We start from the raw sequence: 10,337 nt of genomic DNA, 5'->3' as shown, positions 1-10,337 counted from the left end.
AAGGCAGACTGACTAGAGGAGAAAGGGGGAGCCTAAGTCAAAGCCCTAGCATGAGGTTCTGGAAAAAACCCTCTTGTTTAGTGGCCTAAATGCAGCTTTCCACACGGTTGTGGGAACATCATACTTAGCCTCTCATCCTTTGAATTTTAAAGCTTCAGCCTCAGCCCGCTTCCCACCAGTCTCCTGCCTCAGTGCGGTGCCTACTTGTGTCTTGCTGGTAAACCCGTACTTCGCTAGCTGAGGAAAGATGTTCACCTTACAAACCCCTTACTCATGGCCTGGCTCCCAGCCTCCAAGAGGAAACAGGATCCGTCAGAGAACTACCCCATATCGAGCTTCCAAACCAATCAGTCAAGTTAAAAAAGAAGTAGGTCCCCTCCTGTCTTAAGAACAAACAATCCAGACTCCAGTGCAGCGGATACCTCCCGCTCCTCTAGGTAGGCTTTATTGATGATTTCCTTGGTCCCTATGCTCTCTTCCGTTCCTCCCTTAGCATAGAAAAAGACTCTCCCTCGATTCTATTTCCTTCTTAAGTTACCACCAAATCTCGCTCCATTCTTGGCCAAACATCTTGAAAAACTGTCCATGCCAGCTGCCTCCACTCCCTCACCTCCCACTCACTCCTCAATCCACAGCAATCTGGTGCTGTCCCCGGAGCACCACTGAAACTGCTCTCTGCAAGGTCACCACAGACTTCTGTGCTGAATCCAGTGTGCTTCCCAGTTTCTCACCCCTTTGAATTCCCTCCCTGTGACTTTGGGCTGTTGACTCTAGCCTGTCCTTGATCCCACTGCCATTTTTTGTTTCCTCCTCAGACCTTCCCTTAAATGTTCCTTGCATCGTGCTTTAGATCCTTTTATCATTCCGTTGTCTCTCCTGGGATGATTTCACCTACTTCTATTACCATTGATTAGCTAATGATTCTCAAATAATGTGTTTCTAACCTAGATCTTGTTTTCAGCTTCCAACCTATAAATCCAATTGACCTCTGAACATCTCCACTTGGATGTCCCAGAGGCACCTCAAACTCAGCAAATCTCAATTAAAATTCCCCACTTCACCTTCCCTCTTTGAGTTCTTAGTTCACTGAATGGCACACCAATACAACTGTTGTTCCTCCAAGCCAGAAAGCCAGGGAGCCTCCTTGACTCCTGGCTCTTCTTCTCCCTGGCCCCTCCCCCTGCAATGGATCTCTGAGTCTTGTCGATTCCATTTTCCAAATATCTAGCAAAGGTAGCTACTTCTCTTTAACCTATGTCTGGTCTCAGGGCTAGTCTACATTTGCTGGGCTTCCAGCTGATCCTCTGTGGGGAAGAAGAAGCTTAAGGTCCTACTAGACGTAAGACAGGCCAAGGAAGGCAGATTGATCAGGGGAGGCAGGGGAAGCCCGAATTCAAATCAGCTTACGCCAAGGCGACTGCGATAGCCTCTTGTTTTTTTGCTGTTGTTACAGTAAGGTATGTCCCTCTTGTGTCTGAATATGTGAATGGATCAGAATCACCTAGAGTACTGTTTTTTGTTTGTTGGTATTTTTGTTTTTAAGTAGGCTTCATGTCCAGTGCAGAACCCAATGCATGGCTTGAGGTCGCGACCCTGAGATCAAGACCTGAGCTGAGATCAAGAGTTGGACGCTTAACTGACTGAACCACCCAGGTGCCCCTTTTTTGTTTTTTGTTTTGTTTTGTTTTGTTTTGTTTTAAGCAAGCTCTATGCCCAACGTGGGGCTTGAACTCATGTCCCTGAGATCAAGAGTTGCATGCTCTCTAACAACTGAACCAGCCGGGTGCCCCTAGGGTACTGGTTTAATGTATTTTCTCAGAAAAATAAAATAAAATAAATGCATATTTTCAGGCAGTGTAGCTCTGGAGCCCCCCCCCCCTTTTTTTTTGACAAGCTTCCCTGGTGATTCTTCACACACTGACCTGAGAACCACAAGCCATTCTAAAATAAAAACAAAATAAAAGAAGTTTCTGCCACTCCTTGGTTCAGTGGCAATCCTCTGCCTTATGGTGTAAAGTCCAAAAGTCTTATAAGACCTACAAAGCCCTTTGAAAGCTAATCCATGCTGACCATTCTAGCTTTCTCATCATTTCCTCCCGGAAAGTCTCTGCTTCGGTCATATTGAATTACCCAGGGTTCCTAAATGTGCGCTCTCTACCAACGCTAATACCACTGTAGGTATTCAAAGACTCACTGAATGAGTAAATATATTAAAGCTATCACTATGTGTAGGGTCCTATGCTAGGCATTGGGAAAAGTCCCTCACTGAAATAACTTATAATCAATCGGGGGGTGGGGGTGGGGGTGGGGGGGAGTTGGTGGTGGGTAGGAAATACACAAGGAGTGAAAGGGGAAGAGAATCAACTGCTGTGTGTTAGGCACTGAGGGGGGCTTTAATAATATTAGCTCATTTTCTCCTTACACACACTTACAAAAAAGGTGTGGTATTTATTTGCTACTGAGGGTCAAAGAGTTAGGTAACTTGCCCAATATCAGACAGTTGGCAAGTAGCGTTGATTGAGCTTCTATGGCATGCTTGGGAAAGAACATGCTGGGTGTTATGCCAAGTACTATAGAGAAAGAAAGAGAGATGCTATCCTTGGTCTGCTGAACCCAGGTCTTCTGTTGCCATTACATACCTTCCCAACCTTGTAAAACTGCAGAACCATCAAAGAGGAATAGGTCATGTTAAACTTACCCTTATTAATATATGAGGGCCTCCAATAATCAAATGACTGTTTAGTCCTTAGCTTTTGGGCGACAGGTGTATCTTACCACATCCTTCTTTTCCAAAGTTACGCTAAATTACAAAATCACCTTCAGGCGAAGGAGGAGCTCCTTTAAAAAGTAGTTAAGCATATTCAAATGTGTGAGCAATATATATTCCAATGGCAGACTGGGATTGTGTGAGCTGAACCGAGGGGATCTACTGAAGTTATATACTGAGAATCTCTTTCCAATTTCCAAGGCGGGGGGTGGGGGGGAAGGAATGTGAAAAGATAGAAATTTCCCAAAATAAAGTTTCTCCCTTCATCATGTTTATAGGGGTGGGAAGGAGATGGCTGTGCACTAGAAAAGGGTGCTTTAGAATAAGAAAGTAGAAGAGGTAGTAAATACAGAAAAGAGCAATGGCAGATGTTAATGGAGTGATTATAACCTAGGGATTCTGTGCTAAGTTCTAGATCTTCAGGAAACCTCTATTATTATTATTATTATTATTATTATTATCATTATTATTATCCCCATTTTACAGATGAAGAAGAAAATGAGACGTAGAAAGTTTGGGCAGCTTGATCACCCAGCTTGAAGTGGTAGAGCCAGAATCCTTTTGAACTTGGGCTTTCTGGCTCAGAGCCCAGTGCATAGTTAATGCAGGACCATATAACAGATCCCTATAGAAGGAAGAGAAAAAAACATGCAGAAAAAAATCCTGGAGTAGTGCCAGGAGCACCAGTTAAGTTGTTTTGACTTAAATTTTTGTTTGGTTGTGTCCCGGCAGAATAAAATTTCCATGAAAGCAGAGACCTGTGTGCCTTGTTGGCAGTTTTATCCCCAACACCTTGCTTGCTCAGCTCCTGGGTCCTAAAGGATAAGAGAAGAAGAGAGGGAGGAGGAAGCTGTGTGGTGAGTGTTTTCACCATTAGTGGTTGAGTAGGAACTTGGTCAAGAAAGCCCTCTCCAGAAATCAAATTAAACATCAATAATTTGTGTAAGAGGGTAAGAAGAGGGTGACCTCAGGGTCAGCTGCCAAAGAAAAAGCACTATTCCTACAACGGGTGGGAAAGCAAGAATCACAGAGAGTCTTGTTTGAGCTTTAAGTCTTTGCCAAAAACACCGAGAAACACATCACTGAATTTATAACAGACAACCAAAGTGTGCACTTTATACCATCAAATTTCCTTCACATTCTAACAAAGGTTAGTTAAGTACTTGAGCTATCTCTGTGAACACTGAATGTTTAATGCCTAAATACTGCAGGAAATCTGGAGGCAGAATGGTGATATTATAGAAAACTTCCAGCTTTCTATCTTTGCGTCATGGCAAAGATGGGACTCAAGATAGTGCCAACAGTCAAAGCCAAGAACCTGCTATATTACACTTTAAATGTGTCAGCTGGGGTATAACTGTAGGGAAATATTGTCCCACTTCATAATACCATACATCACTGTTTAGTAATGTACATATTACACAAACATAACTTAGAGGATGGCCCTATAAGCTTTTTGAGGGCACGTATCACTGCTGTTCAACTTTGTAATCTCAGCAAGTAACAAAGTCCTGATAGCCAGGGATCAATAAATATTTACTGACTTATTGATGCAATAGTAATGTAATACTTGTCATGAGAACACCAAAAATGCCTAAATTGGGCATCCTGAATGCAGCTTCTACACTGGAATTTCCTCTAATCCCATTAACACTCCAGTTCTGCTTCTCTGTCCGTTACTGGATTCAAGCAGGGTCCAGTGACTTGAGGCTGTTTGTTTCATAAAATGAACAGAAACAAGGTGAACAAAGCTTGTATTTCACATCTATACTTCATGCCAAATATAGATAATTTGTGTACCCTTCAAGCTCCTGTTTGTGATTGATCACTCTCAGCCTGAGGTGGAGAAGATAACTGGAAGCTGGAAGGATGGTTCTCAAAGGGTGGTCCCCTGGGCGACAACATTACCTTCACTAGTGAATTTGGTAGAAATGCAAATACCTAGGGCCCACCCTAGACCTACTGAATTAGAAGCTCTGGAGATACAGCCCAGGAGTCAGTGGTTTAACAAGCTCTCTAGATAATTCTGAAGTTTGCTGAAGTTTGCTGAAGATGTGGTTGAGAGCCACAGAGTCAGAGCAACTTACGCTCCTCCAATATTAAATTTGTCACATTCGTAATTTTATTTCTCAACTTGAAGTCTTATGTGGCCTGATATACATTACTAGGGCTAGAAAGCAGGTGTTTTCATAAATATAGCCTTATTCATGTATTTGAATATAAACAGTATATGTATACATGTATGTATTTAAAAGATTTAAATATTTTTTTTTAAGTTGATTTATTTATTTTGAGATAGAGACAGAGAAAGAGAGAGAATGAGCAGGGGAGGGGCAGAGCCAGAGGGAGAGACAGGAATGCCAAGCAGGCTGTGCACTGACAGTGCAGAGCCCAATGCGGGGCTCGAACTCACAGACCCATGAGATTATGACCTGAACTGAAATCAAGAGTCCCATGTTCAACCAACTGAGCCACTCAGATGCCCCTTAAGATTTTATCTCTATTTTTTAATTTTTTTATTTTATTTCATTTTTAATTATTATTTTTTCTTTTTTTGTAATTTAACTTTATTTTTTATTTTTTTAAATTTACATCCAAATTAGTTAGTATATATTGAAGCAATGATTTCAGGAGTAGATTCCTTAATGCCCCTTACCCATTTAGCCCATCCACCCTCCCACAACCCCTCCAGCAACCCTCAGTTTGTTCTCCATATTTATGAGTCTCTTTTGTTTTGTCATTCTCCCTGTTTTTATATTATTTTTGTTTCCCTTCCCTTATGTTCATCTGTTTTGTCTCTTAAAGTCCTCATATGAGTGAAGTCATATGATTTTTGTCTTTCTCTGACTAATTTCACTTAGCATAATACCCTCCAGTTCCATCCATGTAGTTGCAAATGGCAAGATTTCATTCTTTTTGATTGCCGAGTAATACTCCAGTGTGTGTGTGTGTGTGTGTGTGTGTGTGTGTGTGTGTGTGTGTGTGTCCATTCATCCATCTATGGACATTTGGGCTCTTTCCATACTTTGGCCATTGTTGTAATTATTATTTTTTTAATGTTTATTTATTTTTCAGAGACAGACAGAGTGTGAGCAGGGGAGGGGTAGAGAGAGAGGGAGACACAGAATTCAAAGCAGGCTCCAGGCAGCTGTCAGCCCAGAGCCCAATGTGGGGCTAGAACTCACAAACTGTAAGATCATGACCTGAGCCAAAGTCAGATGCTTAACTGACTGAGCCACTCCGGCGCCCCTATTTTTATTTTTTAAATGTTTATTTATCTTGAGAGAGAGAGAGAGAACAAGCAGGGGAGGGGCAGAGATAGACAGAGACAGAAAATCCCAAGCAAGGTCTGCACTGTCATCGCAGAGCCTGACACAGGGCTCAATCCCACAAACCATGAGATCATGACCTGAGCTGAAATCAAGAGTCAAATGCTTAGGGGCACCTGGGTGGCTAGGTCTGTAAGCATCTGACTTTGGCTCAGGTCATGATCTCACCGTTTATGAGTTCGAGCCCCACATCAGGCTCTGTGCTGACAACTGAGAGCCTGGAGTCTGCTTCGGATTCTGTATCTCCCTCTCTTTCTGCTTCTCTCCCACCTGTGCTTTCTCTCTCAAAAATAGATAAACATTAAAAGATTAAAACAAGAGTCCAGTGCTTAACCAAATGAGCCACCCAGGTGCCTCAGGATTTTATTTTTAAATAATCTCTACATCCAACATGGGTCTCGAACTCATGACCCTGAGTTAAAGAGTCATGTGTTCCACTGACTGAGCCAGCCAGGACCCCTCTTTGCTAGTCTTTTTGTTTTCCTACATAAATATCGATAGATACTTTTACTTTTTTACAAAATTTTCCTGAGTTTTAGCTTAAAAAATTTTTGCTACAGTTACCTTTTAATGATTGCATAAGCTTTTTCATACTGTGAGACATTTAAATTACTTCCTTTTGGGGGGATCATTATTCAAAATGTACTTCTTGATTATTTCCTGGAATTACAATTATGGGTACAAAAAACGTGAACATTTTAAAAATTCTTGACTTTTCCATGTTTTTCATAGTTCTTTGAAATAGCTGAATAATCCCATTGCTATTATATTTTCTTAGCTATTCCTCTATGTGTGAACATATATACCAGTAATTCATTGTTTTTAAAATTGTATTTATTTAAGTAATATCTACTCCCAACGAGGGGCTCAAACTCACAACCACAAGATGAATAGTCGCATGCTCTTCCAATTGAGCCAGCCAGGCACCTCTATACCAGCAACCCTTAACAGAGGTGATTTTGTCCCCTAGGGGACATTGGGAATATAATATCTAGAGACATTTTCGGTCCTCACAATGGATGAGGGCTGTTATTGGCATCTAGTGGGTAGAAGCTGGGGATTCCGCTAAACATCCAGCAATGCAGAAGACAGCTCTCACAACATAGATTTTGTGGCCCCAAATGTCAATAGCCTGGAGCTTGAGAAATCTTTGTTTTTGCATTACATATAGCACATACCAAAATTCATATACCTCTTTTGTTTTGGAATTATTTGAAATCAATTTTCAAGAGAGGACTTGCAGGGTCAAAGTGCACAAATATTGATAGGTCTCTTGATAATAGATGTCTACCTTGTTTTCCAAAATAGTTATGTCTCTTGAAATGATTATGTATTTCTTTCTCTGCAGGCTAGGGAGCATTATATGCCTCCGCTTAGTACTTTACTACATAGGTCACATCTCTAGCACAATTCTGGCTTGATCTGAGAATGATTCTTAGTTTGACTTTGGAGTGACTGAAAGTGATTTCTGGTTTGACTGTTGTGCAATATATATGTTTTGTTTTAGGAGGTTTTTATTTAATTCCAGAAATATTTTTATTTATTTATTTACTTACTTATTTGAGAGAGAGAGAGAGAGAGAGAGAACATGTGAACACAGGGGAGAGGCAGAGAGAGAGAGAGGAAGAGAGAGAAAATCTTTTTTTTTAATTTTTTTTGTTTTGTTTATTTATTTTTGACAGAGACAGAGACAGAATGCGAGTGGGTTAGGGGCAGAGAGAGAGGGAGACACAGAAGCAGAAGCAGGCTCCAGGCTCTGAGCTATCAGTACAGAGCCTGACGCAGGGCTCGAACTCACGAGCTGTGAGATCATGACCTGAGCCGAAGTCGGACACTCAACTGACTGAGTCACCCAGGCGCCCCAAATCTTTTTTTTTAATATTTATTTATTTATTTTTAATTTTTTTTCAACGTTTTTTATTTATTTTTGGGACAGAGAGAGACAGAGCATGAACGGGGGAGGGGCAGAGAGAGAGGGAGACACAGAATCGGAAACAGGCTCCAGGCTCCGAGCCATCAGCCCAGAGCCTGACGCGGGGCTCGAACTCATGGACCGCGAGATCGTGACCTGGCTGAAGTCGGACGCTTAACCGACTGCGCTACCCAGGCACCCCAATGTTTATTTATTTTTGAGACAGAGAGAGACAGGACATGAGCGGAGGAGGGGGAGAGAGAGAGGGAGACTCAGAATCTGAAGCAGGCTCCAGGCTCTGAGCTGTTGGCACAGAACCCGATGCGGGGCTTGAACTGGCGAGCTGTGAGATCATGACCTGGGTCGAAGTCGGACGCTCAACCAACTGAACCATCCAGGCGCCCTGAGAGAGAAAATCTGAAGCAGGCTTCATATTCAGCATGGAGCCCAATGCAGGGCTTGATCTTATGACCATGAGATCATGACCTGAGTCAAAATCAAGAGGCAGACACTTAACAGACTGAGCCCCCCAGGCACCCCTGATTCCAGAAATATTTTACTATCTTTCTCAGGTTCTGATATACCTCAGGTTGAAGTGTCTCTTGCATATTTCAAGACTCTTCAGAATAGATACAGGAATTCTAGAGTTCAACCAACCAATATAGGGAGAGGAAGAGCCTATGGAGAGCAAAGAAGACAAAAAGATTTGCATGCTGGTTATTTAATTTGTTTTTCCAAAAGTATTCCTTTGGGATTATATGTAAGAAAAGGAGGATACATAAACTATGTAATTGAAACCTCATTCTTGGAAGTATACTGAGAAGGATTAGAAGGAAGAAAAAGGTCCATACATACAATAATAATAGCTCCATTGGTTGTAGTTTTCTTAGGGGGGAAAAAAAGTAGGGCACCTGGGTGGCACAGTCAGTCAAATGTCCAACTCTTGTTTTGGCTCAGGTCATGATCTCAGGATTTGTGAAATTGAGCCCCACTCTATGTGCTAACAGTGTGGAGCCTGCTTGGGATTCTCGCTCTCCCTCTCTCTCTCTCTGTCCCCCCCCCCCCCCAAATAAATAAATAAATAAATAAACATGTTTTTATTTTTATTTTTTTCAACATTTTTTATTTATTTTTGGGACAGAGAGAGACAGAGCATGAACGGGGGAGGGGCAGAGAGAGAGGGAGACACAGAATCGGAAACAGGCTCCAGGCTCCGAGCCATCAGCCCAGAGCCCGACGCGGGGCCCGAACTCACGGACCGCGAGATCGTGACCTGGCTGAAGTCGGACGCTTAACCGACTGCGCCACCCAGGCGCCCCTAAACATGTTTTTAAAAAGTGGTTTTGAATGATTGTGTAAAGTTGCTGGTGCATAGTGCACTTAGACTAAAAAATGTTTCCAATACTTTTTCCCCGTATTATCTAGCCCTAGGTCAGACAATTTATTATCTTCAAATGACAGCCTTTCTTTTTGAGGTTTTTTTATTTTTATTTTTAAGTAATCTCTACACCCAACATGGGGCTTGAACTTACAACTCTGAGGTCAAGAGTTGCATGCTCTACTGAGTGAGCCAGCCAGGTGCCCTTTCAAGTGACAGTCTTAAAATATCAAGAAACTGTAGTACTAAAATTCTCTAAGGTCTTTTGTCATTCAAATTATTTTTTTCCTCAGATCTCCTTTTGAAAGGGTTGATTTCCTTTTTGATCTTTCATCCTATTATTATTTTTTTTCTTCTGCTAATCCTGTTCCCCAGAATAATTTTCTCTGAAAGAAATTAGGCATCTGTGTTGGGTTTTGTGCTGACAGCTCAGAGCCTGGAGCCTGCTTTGGATTCTGTATCTCCCTCTCTCTCTGCCTCTCTGTTGCTTGTGCTCTCTCTCTCTCAAAAATAAACATAAAAAAAAAAATGGGTGCACCTGGGTGCTTCAATTAGTTGAGGGTCCGAGTTTGGCTCAGGTCATGATCTTGCAGTTTGTGGGTTTGAGCCCCGCATCGGGCTCTGTGCTGACAGCTCAGAGCCTGGAGCCTGCTTTGGATTCTGTGTCTCCCTGTCTCTCTGCCCCTCCCCAGCTTGTGCTCTGTCCCTCTCTCTCTCTCTCTCTCTGAAAATTAAACATTTTTTAAAAATTAAAAAAAAGAAGGAAATTAGGCATGTTTTCTATCATTGTTTTACTAAGTGTGGCTTTAACTTCTGCTGCTGGAAGAATTTTGAATAGCCAGAGAAGATATAATAACCAGTTTTTAAAAACTGATCTGCTACTGAATGTTTAATTTTAAACATTACAATGTTTTTAATATTTATTTTTGAGAGAGAGAGAGAGGCAGGCAG

The sequence above is a fragment of the Neofelis nebulosa genome, chromosome 16 (assembly GCF_028018385.1).
Source record: "Neofelis nebulosa isolate mNeoNeb1 chromosome 16, mNeoNeb1.pri, whole genome shotgun sequence".
Classification (NCBI taxonomy): Eukaryota; Metazoa; Chordata; class Mammalia; order Carnivora; family Felidae; genus Neofelis; species Neofelis nebulosa.
The sequence above is the reverse complement of the archived record's forward strand: the minus strand, read 5'-3'. Positions refer to the sequence as shown.